This window comes from Medicago truncatula, chromosome 2, assembly GCF_003473485.1.
Source record: "Medicago truncatula cultivar Jemalong A17 chromosome 2, MtrunA17r5.0-ANR, whole genome shotgun sequence".
Taxonomy (NCBI): Eukaryota; Viridiplantae; Streptophyta; class Magnoliopsida; order Fabales; family Fabaceae; genus Medicago; species Medicago truncatula.
Genome location: NC_053043.1, coordinates 202,620 through 215,711, shown reverse-complemented (window position 1 = coordinate 215,711; position 13,092 = coordinate 202,620). Strand labels below are relative to the sequence as shown.

The 13,092-nt window shown below is 33.0% G+C and overlaps 1 long non-coding RNA gene across 1 annotated transcript; it reads right to left on the bottom strand.

Moving 5' to 3' along the window:
• Positions 1–11,354: 11,354 nt before the first annotated feature.
• On the bottom strand, positions 11,355–13,092 carry LOC120578427 (uncharacterized). Its single transcript, XR_005644242.1, has 2 exons — positions 12,837–13,092; positions 11,355–11,849 (listed from the first exon to the last, which is right to left on the bottom strand). It is a non-coding gene; the product is annotated as an uncharacterized lncRNA (long non-coding RNA).

Here is a 13,092-nt window from a genome sequence, read left to right as displayed (position 1 = left end):
ACTTAAGAATTGGCATGTAAATAGGGAAGGGGCGCAGAACAAAGGGATGTAGTTGAAGTGGAATAAAATTATGCTCAATATTTTTGGATAAAGATTAATATGAATAAAATGAAATTAATATTTTTGATGGGGCATTTTTTTTGACTTAAGAATTACCATAGTTGACTCGCCAAAACATATTTTAGAGATGTGGATTAAATCTCTTACTTACTTGAATGAGAGAAATTAGGATTAGGATTTTAATTTGTTTCCACCCAAAACATATTTTAGAGATGTGGATGAAATCTTTAGTAGTTATTTGAATGAGTGGAATTAGGATTTTTAGTTTATTTCCACTCAAAACATATTTTAGAGATGTGGATGAAATCCCCTAATTATTTGAATGAGAGAAATAAGGATTTTAGTTTGTTTGCACCAAAAAGTTACTTTAGAGATGTGGATGAAATCTCTTAGTTACTTGAATGAGAGAAATTAGGATTAGGAATTTAGTTTGTTTCCACCCAAAACATATTTTAGAGATGTGGATGAAATCCCATACTTATTTGAATGAGAGAAATAAGGATTTTAGTTTGTTTCCACCAAAAAGTTACTTTAGAGATGTGGATGAAATCTCTTGGTTACTTGAATGAGAGAAATTAGGATTAGGATTTTAGTTTGTTTCCACCTAAAAAATATTTTAGAGATGTGGATGAAATCTTTAGTAGTTACTTGAATGAGAGGAATTAGGATTTTTAGTTTGTTTCCACCCAAAACATATTTTAGAGATGTGAATGAAATCCCGTAATTATTTGAATGAGAGAAATAAGGATTTTAGTTTGTTTCCACCAAAAAGTTACTTTAGAGATGTGGATGAAATTTCTTAGTATTTGAATGAGAGAAATTATGATTAGGATTTTAGTTTGATTCCACCCAAAACATATTTTAGAGATTAGCATTAGTAATTGTTAGTAATAATGTTACTAAAAGTGTCACCAAAAGGTAGTAATTGTTACTAATAATGTTACCAGAAGCTATGCTACTAAAATGCTTCAATAACACAGCAATGCTACTAAATATAGTTTGAGGAGCACAAACACAAATATATAAATCAAAAACCAAAGCAAGCAAGGCTAAATTATTTATGAAATTCAAGGGACATTTGCTAAATTCAAAGACAAAAAAATAGATGCTTCCAAAACTCTTAAGAAACTAAAATTTAAAATTCAAAGTGGAAAGGTGTTGGACAATTTATCTAAACATGAACTAATTGTAAATAACATTAAGGTAGATGGTATCATGTGACCCAACCATCGGAGCACCCCCTCTGATCTTCACACCTTCACGGAGCCTGCGAGCTTCCACAAACCTATTCCAACGCCGTCCTATCTTGAAGTGTTCATAAGGAAAAGTTGCAAAAGTTAGCTCACACACCCATAAGTTACCGCAATCGTCGATAATATTCACAGTTGTCTTGAGTGTATCAAGCATCTGCGGAACATTGCCGGTGTAAAGTAGAATCTGCAAAATTAGAAATCCATGTAACTTATATCAACTAAACAGAAAAGGAATAAAAGAAGTTAAGGTGGACACGAAAAGTGTATCATACCATGCAACCTTTAGTAACATCATACTCAGTTAATTTTTGTTCGAAATCAAGAACCATGTCAGTGATATTGTGACGATAAGCGAGAAGAGATGTTATTGGGGGGAGATAGTCATCGAAAGTTGCTTGCAAATTCATCTTGTCAAGAAGGAAATGCATAGGGGGATCAAAAACCGGGTAGGGGATACTCTTGTGAAACCTATCAGTCAACTGTGTATCTAACTGTCCGTCACCAACAAAAACCAAGGTAATTCAGGCACCAAGATCGATTCCGTAAAAGTCACGAATCGCTTTCCATCCCTTTGTGAGAAAAAAATGCTCCGTTTACTCTGTCGACCAATACTTCAAACTTGTTGGACTTAGGATCAGTCAATATTGCATAGCGCCCAATTTGATCTCCAAAATCACCGCCAAACATGTTTGGCAAGCATATTGCACCCTAAAAAAATAACAAACAAAAACATCACAAACGTTGATAAAATAGAATGCAAATAATTAAGAATAGGCATATTTCGCAAAAAACACATACATCATCAATGTCATATTCAACGATATATGATCTGTATTTCAGTCTCAGCTTGTTGATTGCTTTGTCAAGATCGGAAAGAGGGTTTTTCACCAACAGACCTACAAAAGATTAAAAGGGATTGAAAGAATGATTTATACTTTACAACAGCGAGGAATAAGAGCAAAAGTCTATATATTTAGTATAAACCAGAGTGGAATGAAGATATGGTTATCAGTGAGGCAGTGGTATGACAACAAAGTCTGAATGTTTCTGGAAGCCATGTTGATTAAGAAATTTCGGTTTAAGAGAAAGGTATGGTTTTAGAAAGAGATTTCGGTTTAAGAGAAAGAATTAAAATATATTGGTGAGGGTTTGGAGGAGTGAAGTTAGGAAATCATGGTTAGGGTTTGGAGGAGGTGAATTAGGGAATATGGTTAGGTTTTGAAGGAGGGAAAAGTTGCTAAAATATTAAGTTAAAATATTAGGTTAAAATTAGGGCAACAAAGCTTTGTTTAGGAATAAGAAGATATATAAGAAGAAGAAGATATATAAGAAGATGTATCGAGAAATTGAGAAGGGGGAAAATTCAATAAGGTTAAACAAAGGAATTTAGCATCAGGGTTCAAATAGTAAATTTATGCAATAGGTTTAGGTTAAAATTAGGGCTAAAATATGCTTTTGTGTTAACTTTAATATATAAGAAGATTTAGCATCAGGGTTAAAATAGTAAATTTATGCAATTGGTTTAGGTTAAAATTAGGGCTAAAATATGCTTCTGTGTTAACTTTAATATATAAGAAGATGTATCGAGAAATTGAGAAGGGGGAAAATTCAATAAGGTTAAACAAAGGAATTTAGCATCAGAGTTAAAATAGTAAATTTATGCAATAGATTTAGGTTAAAATTAGGGCTAAAATATGCTTCTGTGTTAACTTTAATATATAAGATAAGATGTATCGAGAAATTGAGAAGGGGGAAAATTCAATAAGGTTAAACAAAGGAATTTAACATCAGGGTTAAAATAGTAAATTTATGCAATAAATTTAGGTTAAAATTAGGACTAAAATATGCTTCTGTGTTAACTTTAATATATAAGAAGATATTGTGGTGCTAAAAAGAAAATGACAATAGATTTACCAATACACCAAAATCTGATGATCCAAATCAATTCAACATGTTTAATTTTAATTTGATCGAATTAACTTAGACATAACATTAAGTATGATTTGGGTCCGGGAAGCACTTCGGTGCCATAGTGCCATGGTGCCATTACCCCAATCAGATTTTGACACGTGGCAATGCTAATTAAAATAATTAAAAAAACAGTAAAAGCAAGTTTAAATGAAATAAAAGAAAACGTGATGCACTCAAACACAGTCTTTCCCCTTCGCCAATTTTCTTCAACCCCATCGGCACCACCACTCGTTTTCTTCCCCCTTTCAAGTAAAAATGTGCATATGCAATGAATTTTGTTTTCAAATCAATTTGGCAACCTCTCTTTTCCTGTGCTGGTTTTTTCGGTTCTGCTATAACAGAATTTCAAGTCTTTTGAGCCTTTGGGAGATGGGTAATGAAACAAAGAATGAATGCAAATTTATTTACGTCGTAATTGTACCAATAACATTACAATCCGCGGGCGGAAAAAAGAACAAGGAGCAAATTACACCGGTGCCGGTGGAACACAGAAAACACACTAAAGCAAACCTGTGACAAATTGATGTTCGACAGTGCGGCGGAGGGCGGTGGTTGCAGGTCATGGCGGCGATCGGCGAAGAAAACAAGTGGTGGTGCCTATGGGGACGAGTGGTGGTGCTTATGGGGTTGAAGAAAACCAGAGAAGGGGGGAGACTGTGTTTGTGTGCATCAGGTTTTGTTTTATTTCAATTAAACTTGATTTTTCTTTTTTTTTTATTATTTTAATTAGCATTGCCACGTGTCAAAATTTGATTGGGGTAATGGCACAATGGCACTGAAGTGCTTCCCGATTTGGGTATGGTACTGTCACAGTCTTCCGTCATTATACTTGATTTTTTTAAAAGGTTTTAATATGTGTTTTGTCCCTGTAATTAGGGGTCATTTAAAAATTCGTCCATGTAATCGTTAATCCTGGCAAATTAGCCTTGCAGAGTTTAATCATTTAAAATTTCGTCCCTACACCCACTTAATTACTCCCACGTTATCAAATTAGCAAAATGGCATGAGAATAGACAAAAATACCTTCATCATCCTTCTTCTTATATCTTCATCTCCACCACAATCCAACAATCTTCATCATCAACATCAATCCTTCATCTCTCCCATTGAACATTATAATCAACAGCAAACACAAATCCAGATTTTTTTTTCCACTAATCACGCAAAACATTTAATCTTAGTGCCTGTTTGGTATAGCGGTGGGGGGGGGAGCTTAAACCACGTTTTGGCTAAAGCTCCAAATTGGAGCTTCTACTTTTTCATGTTTTTTATGCATTGGAAAGTGTGAATAGTGCATTGGAAAGTGGTTTCTAGGTTCCAAAAGCCTTCCCAAACACACACTTAATCTTCAAGAAAAAAATGTATCACATGTTAAATCCATACTACACAATCACGCAACACATCAAATAAAGGAAATCCAACCACACTCTCCTTTTTTTATCCTTCACCCCCGCACATGAATTCTTTGTCAATTTGAAGCTTTTTGGTGACAGATCCAACACCATCAACCACCTCATCACCACCACTGTAACGCCCTAGTTGTTATTTATTTTATTTTGAATTATTTGGAGTCTCATATATGATTTTATATGATTTTTGGTGATTTATGTGGTGTGTGCATTTTAATATATGGTTTAATAAAATAATAATTAAAATTAGTGGGAATTATTATTATTTTAGAAATTAGGGAGTTAATTAGGATTTAATAGAATTAAGGGGAGTTTAATGAAATAAAAGGGGAGTTATAGTTTGGGAGTTAGGAAAAGAAAAGGTCAGAAGCAGTTTCACGTACAACAGACAAGTTTTGGGAGAGAAAACCAAGAACAAGGGGAGAGAAGAACAAGTAGAACCAAGATCAACCGTGTGTCGTGCGATTTTCTGAACTAAGGTAAGGCTGAGATTTACTTTCAATAGTATAGATTGTAATTCTGATTTTGATTTAACATGTTTCTGGTAGAAATTGAGAAATTTGGGATTAGGTTTTGATTATTGGTTTTTGAATGAAAAAGTGTAGAAACCATAAAATTGAATGGTGAAAAGAGTTGTTAATCAGGTAGGTTAGTGATGGGTTAACGTTTTAATGATAGGGTAATCATACGGTGATGTTTATGGATGATTTTGGAGAGTTTAGGGTTGAGAATTGAAGCCAAGGAGGCTCCCATGGTAGAAAATCGCAGAAAATCTGTGATTTCAGCATGTCTGATACTGTCGAAATCATGAGGCGATTCTAGAAATCATGAGGCGATTTTGACAGAAAAATCTGTAATTTTAGTATGTCTGATACTGTCGAAATCATGAGGCGATTTTGACAGAAAATGTGTAATTTTAGTATGACTGATGTTGTCTTACCATAGACCCTAAAATGCAATTTTCTTCACTCCAAATGCTTCCAAACTTCTTCCTAAGTGTAGGGAATTTATCCTAAACGTATAGAGATGTTTTTAGGAAAGATATAACGTTGTATAAGGGTCTAATGAGTTCATGAGTGGTCCTTGGGGTAGGGATGGAAGTTGTCTATAAGGGTATAGCCTCTCAATGTATCTAAGCTAATATAATTGATGTTGTTGATTACTAATATCCTTGAGTTGTTGAATCCTGTTTGAACGTTTTGAATGGAGCTTGATGTATGAGCATGATTAAGATAAATTGTGCATTTTTCTGGATTGTTGGATTGATTAATGATGAACTATTGATAACTGTGTTGTATGTTTACATTCATTAAATCATACAAGTGTGGAGTTATGGAGAGTTGAGTCATATACATATATATATGCATTTGTTGAGTTGTATGTAGATATACACAGGTTGGGTAGTTGCATAACATCAAAGTGGGAGAGCTTCGGCTCTGGAACGCCTTGTCGTTCAAAGTGGTGGAACACTAGTTGTTCAAAAGCGGTGTTGAGCGGTGAGGACTTAGGTCCTGATGAGAATGCTTTAACCATTCGACAGCGGTGTGGGTCACGGCCCTGATTATGGTACCACATGCATATTTGCATTTATTGAGGAGTCTAGGGTGTTGTTTTAGCGTTGTGGTCATGACCTTTGCATGAGTTGGTGTTGTTGGTTGTAGTTGCCATATTGACGATGATGATGTTGTTTGATGAAGTATATATTTATACCTATATGATGATGATTGATTTGATGATGATGATGTTGTTTTATGAAGTATATATACATACGCATATAAGATGATGAACTGATTATATTTAGGGTGTTAGATTCAATTGACGAATTTTAATATCTATATCTTATTGTTGTGAATCTCACCCCTTCTGCTTGAAAATGTTGCCCTTCCTATGGGTAACTTGCAGGTGATCCTGAGTAGTTGGTGGTGGCTCAAGTGTCTAGGGCTCTGATACATTTGGGATGGATTTACCTTATTTATGTTTCATTCCTTATGTATCATATTTTGAAACTTGTTGTTGTAGCCCTTTTTAGTGGTTGAATTTATGTTGTTGAGGCTTTTATGCCAAGGATTATCATGGAGAATTAAACAGTTAATGTTGTTGCTCTTAATGCAAATATTCCGCTGCAGATTATTGAGGTTTAATTAAATAGTTTTATATTTCTATTTAAGAAAAATTTGAAAATGTAGTGTGACATGCCCGTTTGGGATTTACTCTGATGTATGTTTTATTATTTAATTACTTTTGGGTAACGGGGTGTTACAACCACCACAACAACCACCATCTTCTTCTTCTCTACCGTACCCAACACCAACAACACTTCCTCCAATTCTGGGCATCGACGCTTACCTTTGTATTGTGCAGTGTTATCTATTTTGTTCGTGATTTGGGAAAACAAATTGGAAGATGAAATTGAAAGCTGAAACTGAATTGATCGAAAAGCAAAAGAACAACAATGCTAATGATTGATCGAAAGTAACACAGCTAGAAAATAAGATTCACACCTCCTAACCCTCAAAGCTCTGGAAATTTTGGGTCGCGAAATGGAAAGAGATTTGAAACAAGAAACACAAATCAGAAATAAGAAAACAACAAACACGTGTTTTTGTACCGGAAGAGCGATGGCGGTGCGCTGGTAGTGGCGTCGGCAGAAACTGAGGCTTTGTACAGATCCTCTGTTACCTCTGAGTTTGTTTGTTTCTCAGTTGTTGTTTACTAGGTTCGTTTACTTCTTCGATCTAGGTGATTGATTTATGATGAATTTGATGAAGAAAATTGAAATTGTTATGATGAATTTGTTGTTGTTTGGTGTTGAAAAATGGTGGATGTAGGAAGGGACGTCAACAGTGAAATCAACAATTCATTTAGTAGACATTAATGTCTCCAAGAACATGTTCTCCTTGTTCTATTATAGTGAAATTGTTATGATGAATTTGATCTATTATAGTGAATTATAGTGAAGAAGTGAACAAGTAGCTATATTAATGTCTACATGTTCTCCTTGTTCGTTTTCCAGAAAGAGCAAATGGAGGAGGGGTATTTTTGTCCATTCGCATGCTCTTTTGTTAATTTGATGATGTGACAGTCATTAAGTGGGTTAAGGGACAAAATTTTAAATGATTAAACTTTGCAAGGATTAACGATTACAGGAACTAATTTTTAAATGATCCCTAATTGCAGGGACTAAACACATATTTAAACCTTCTTAAAATAAATAAAGAAATGATCCAATATGTCTTGCTAAATTAACTATGAAATGTATGTTTTTTTAGTGTGATATCTTAAGACGGAAACTAAAAAAATGAGTTTTTTTTTAATAGGGAAACAAGAGTATTGTTAATTATTTGATCAATCATTAAAAAAATGGAAAAAGATACGTGAACACCCTTTGGGTGATACACCCTCCTACCATTCTTGAGTTGGCAAAAAAAAAAATTAAAAAAAGAGACCTGGTGACATGGAAAACAACTTATAAAACATTTAAAATAAAATAAAAAGGAAAAAGGACACAACATATCTTTCATCTCCCTCTATCCTCATCGGAGAAGTCTCTCTATCAACGCGCGATCTCCTCCCACCGCTTGTCCTCTTATGTGATCTCTTCCAACCGACCCGTTTTCGTTACAACAATTGTTGTCTCACAGCCATTGTCAGTTCACAATCAACAACTGTTTTCTTCCCACAATCTCTCTATTCTTAGGTGAGGTTAATCTCAAATTTTCATTTTACTTTATGAATAGGATTTGTGCTTATGGTTTATCTGTCTGCATTTTGAATGTTTTTCTCCAAAATTGAATGTTTTTTTTTAAATGATTTGTTAAACCCTAATGAGATGGTAATTTGTGTTGATTTGAAATTATTTGTGACCAACTTCAAAGGAATTAGAATTTCATGGTGTAGAAATTAATCATATTAGGGTATGATACTGATTTTGTGAGAATTATGGGTTAATTGAAACCTGATAGTATTTAGAAGTTTAGGTCATAATTTTGTTAAAATCTTCTATTACATTACTGTCTTATTGTTGCCTTTTGGGTTGTTGTCTATTAAGATGTTATGTTGTTGATTGCATTTGATGGGATCTACAAATGGGGTTCGGATGATAAGTTGTGTTGGTTAAGTTATGTCATTCTTTTGTTAGTTTGTGTGAATCATGTTATACATAGAATAACATTCACCTCTCATTGTTATTTTCTCAGTCAAAATTCACAAGTTCTCCTCCAATTATTTAGTATGTCTTTAGTGATTCGTGGTCAAAGTTATGTTAAAAAATGGCTAAGTGCGGAAATGATTCATGGTGAATAAGCTTGTAGGTTGAATTGTATGGTTGTGCGGAGTTGTGATGTTTTTGGTGATGAATCTTGTGATTATATTAATGACTTTGTGGTCATAGGAGATGTCTCATGTTCAATTTTGTATTGGTCAGGTGTGCCAAACAATATATTTCACATAACATAATTTTGGGATTCATTGCTTTGTTGTTTCATTTGATCATGTATCTTCTTTGGTTAAGCTTCATGGGGTTATTGGAGCCCTTTTAATTGTGTGGCTAGTTGGACTAATTTGTACTTTTAGTTGTAGAGGCATTTGGTTTTGGCTACACATATCTTATCTTGGGTTTCTTTGATTTGTTGTCATTGCTTTTTTAGCATCATTGAGGTGTTTTTGCATGTTTTTTGTTTAGCTTTGTATGTTAAGTCCTGCTATTAGTTTATACAGTGATGAATTTATTTGGATTTAGTTTTATTTACTTAGCATTCCTTATTCAAGCTTTTCAATATGTTCATTTAGTCATGAACCGTGAAACAAAACAAAAAGGTATGTTACTTCCTTCGATCAATGATGCTTCTTTGTGTTAAGATTTTGTATCCTGGTTAGATTATGATTAATTAAAAGTTGGACCAAGAACAAATATAGTTGCTCATTAAGCCATTGAACAAGTAATGATTAAAAAAAAGGACTATGCTCATTGCAATAACATGTTTGGTTGCCTTCTATTATTATTTTCTTAAGTTCGATATAGAAGCATTAACATTGATGCATTTTCAGGTTGGTCCATTGATTAGCAAATTGATTTTGATAAAAACAACACATCCATGAACGTTGTGAAAATGAGAGCATTGATATTGAATGCAGTGATACTTATCAACAAGTCAACCTAATGACCATCATAGACGATACATGATGAGGTGGACTCAATCACAAGGAAAAGTTCATCCCTTTGCAGGAAATTTGTAAATTAGTGATAGGACTTGATGAGTTATAGTTCTATTGTAAAATTATAACAAGACATGCTAAGTTATAGTTCCATTGGAAGATATTATCATTTTTTTATAAGTTTGTAACTTATTTTTGTATGTAATGAAATTTGGTAAAAAAATCGGTTACTCTTTTGATAAAAAGTGGATACAAGCTTCAACAATTTGGTTAGTTCGCGAGTTTCTGTCATATTTTTGAAATTTCTAAAAACTTATCATAGAAATACCACAAGTGTGTCCCTTTTATATGTCTTATAATGTTATGAGATGATAAAAAGTAACAAATGTTAATTTCAACACTTTTTTTTTTGTAGGTACTCCTTTGATAAAATGTGGGTGCATGCTACAACAATTTGGCTAGTTCACAAGTTGCTGTCAAATTTTTGAAATTACTAAAAATTTATAAGAGAAATACCATGAGTGTGCCTCTTTTAAGTGACTTGTAAAATTATGAGGTGATAAAAAAGTTACGAATGTTAATTTCTACAAAAAAAAATAAAAAATTGCAGTTACTCTTTTAATAAAATGTGGGTAAATGCTTCAACAATTTGTTAAGTTCGCAAGTTCTTGTCAAATTTTTAAAATTTATCAAAACTTATAAGATAAATGTCATGAGTGTGCCCCTTTTATGTGTCTTGTAATTTTAAGAGACGATATACAAAGTCACATGTTAATTTCAATACTAAAAAAAATTGTAGTTACTCCTTTGATAAAAAGTGGATACACGTTTCAACTGTTTGGTTAGTTCACAAGTCCCTGATATTTTTTTCTTTCAATTAACATAACAAATAGTCACTTTTGGTATTTCACTGATAAGTTGTATTAAAATTATATAGTTTTAACAAGATAACTTTAGGTAACCAAATAATTGAAGCATATAGCCGCAATTTTACATAGGTATATCCATCTTTCTTCCCTGCTTTCAAATTTACTCAACTATAAGTTTACCAACCTCGCAACAGAAAATTAATGAAATTAGAGTCCAAGAAACGTAATAGGTGGTTATTTTTGGTATTTTTACTATAAATTGACTTAAATTGACATAGTTTTCATATGATAACCCAGGTAACCAAATAATTGAAGCATATACCCACAATTTTACAAAGGAGTAACCATATTTTTTTCCTGCGTTCAAAATTTCTCATTTGTAAGTTTACCAACCTCACAAAAGAAAATTAATGGAATTATATTCAAAGAAGTATAATAAATTGTCACTTTCAGTATTTCTTTGATAGATTGGCTTAAAATGATATAGTTTTCACAAGATAATTCCTCGTAACTAAATAATTGAAACATATAACCACAATATTATAAAGACGTAGCCATCTTTTTTTCATGCATCCAAAATCACTCATCTATAAGTTACATGATAATCAAGATAGAAAGTTAAGTGACTAGATGCAATATCTGTGTTCATAGTGCAACATTGATACATGAATAATTATTTTTACAATCAAACAAGTATTCGATTAAAGATGGTTATCCCTATTAGTACAAGTAGCAGAGGTTGCGACTTTAGGGACATATCCCAACCATGAGTTAAAACCAATTTTTTTTTACTCTCACTAGGCTATGGACAACAACAATCTTAGTTCTTTTAATTAAAGTATCAACACAATTGGACATAGTGGATAAAATGTCTACGTAGTCTGGAATAATATTTTATATCTCAACCATCCAAATCAGACCTTGGATACATTTCACTGTGACTTTAGAATCAGTTTCTATGAGGAAGTGTCCATTTTGATTTGTTGTGAGGATCCATTGGAGACACCACTGAAGAGCTAATGCTTCGGCCAAAGTAGAGGCTAATTGCCTTCGTTCTAGTTTTGTTGCAGCAAATTCTATAAATCCTCTATAGTCTCTAGACTACTATCTCATTGTATCATCCTTGAAGCATCCTGCAGACATGTTCAGATTCATCACAACAGAAATGGTTTGTACAATTGAGCTTTGAAGTGAACTCACAACAGAAATCAAATGTAATTTAGAGACCAAGAGACCTAGAAGGCGGTCACTTTTGATATTTAGCTGATAAATTCTCAAAAATGATATTTTTCTCGAAGAAAAAAATACACAAAACCAAATAACAAAACCATATAACAACGATTTTTCAAAGGCATGACCATAGTCTTTTTTTCTGCGTTCAAAATTGGTCATTTATAAGCGTGATTAAGAGACCGAGAAACATAGAAGGTGGTCACTTTTGATATTTTGTTGATAAATTGAAAAATTGATATTGTTTTCACAGGAAAATATATATAACCAAATAATTGAAACATATAGCCACAAATTTTCAAAGGCCTGACCAAATTGTTGTTCTGCATTTAAAATTGGTCACCTATAAGTTTATCAACATCACAACAGAAATCTAATGCAATTAAGAGACCAAGAAACATTTGATTAAATCATCTTATTATGAAATCTAATTTGCATTACGCCTCCATTGTTAACTAATAAACTGACTCAATTTCCATAAAAAAAGTAAGGATTTATTAAGAGACTAACCCAGTCTCTAAAGACTTAATCGATCAAACTCAATCAAACACCAATAACATCAAATTCCACCCACAATTAACTACACATCTTCAATATCTTAGCTAAAGTGCATATATGGTTCAAAAAAATCACTTTATATTCCATATTAGTACTGTGGATTAACCAAATTGAGATTAAAATTTTCACAAAAATGTTTAAATTTAATTCAAATTAAACTGATAAATTAACCAAATTGAGATTTATATTTTTCATAAAAAATGTTTAAATTTAATTCAAATTAAACTGATATGAGGAACAAGAGAATTGAATCACACACACAAAAAAAGGAACAAACAAAAATCGCAACATGGAACTAGTGAATCAAACAAAAAGACCAGAGATGAATATACCTGAGTTGAAGATGGAAGAGGGAGAAAACAGGAGGAACAAAGTAGGGATTCCTGAGCACAGAGAAATCGACAGCGATAACAAGGATGTGATTGGAGATCAACCTTCCGAAAAATCTATCAAGATGTAACGACGACGGCATCAGCGAGAATGGTTGTGGAAATCATCTTCCCTAGAGAAAATGGAACAAGAGTGGGAGAGAGAGAGAGGACCGAGTGAATGAGATGAGAGAGAGAGAATGTACAACTTTCTTTTTCT